A 615-nucleotide genomic window follows, 5' to 3' on the forward strand; every position below is an offset into this window, starting at 1 on the left:
TACTCAGCACCACACCCAGAAATAACTGGCCGTGTAACCTTGAGCAATTTACTTAACCCCAATTGCTTTATAAAAAAAAAACGTGTCCTGCTGAGTCTGAAGAAAAATGGATTCCAAAAGTAATGAATTTGAATTTTGTCTCAGACACTTCCTACTATGTGGTATAGGGCAAGGCACTTGATCTCAGTCTCAGTTTATTCCCCTGTAAAATGGGGAAAATAATAATATCTACTTCACAGGGCTATTGTGGGGTCCCAGTTAGATATTATGACATAAAGCCCTTCACAAATCTTGAATTATTACATAAATGCTAGCTATTAGTATGTAGGCAGAATTGACTAGGCAACTGTGGCAAGCTAGAAGAGAGAAGGGATGATTTGGAACAGCTACTCTGGGGAGGAAGGTAGAGAATCAGGAAAAAAGTACAAGGACTACCATTCTGCAGTGAGGGCTTAGCTGAGATCAGATAGCATGAACTTGGAGTGAACTCAGTGAAGTCTGATTGCATGATTTCCCTACAGAACTACTGTTCAGAAGGAAGTAAGTATGGAGAAGGCAGAAGGGTCACATGGGATTAAGGTTTGTCAGGGAATGAGGGAGTATAGGGCAAGGGAG

This window comes from Petaurus breviceps, unplaced genomic scaffold (genome assembly GCF_028583685.1).
Source record: "Petaurus breviceps papuanus isolate PSGF00001 unplaced genomic scaffold, PetGlider_PUasm1.0 90730, whole genome shotgun sequence".
Classification (NCBI taxonomy): Eukaryota; Metazoa; Chordata; class Mammalia; order Diprotodontia; family Petauridae; genus Petaurus; species Petaurus breviceps.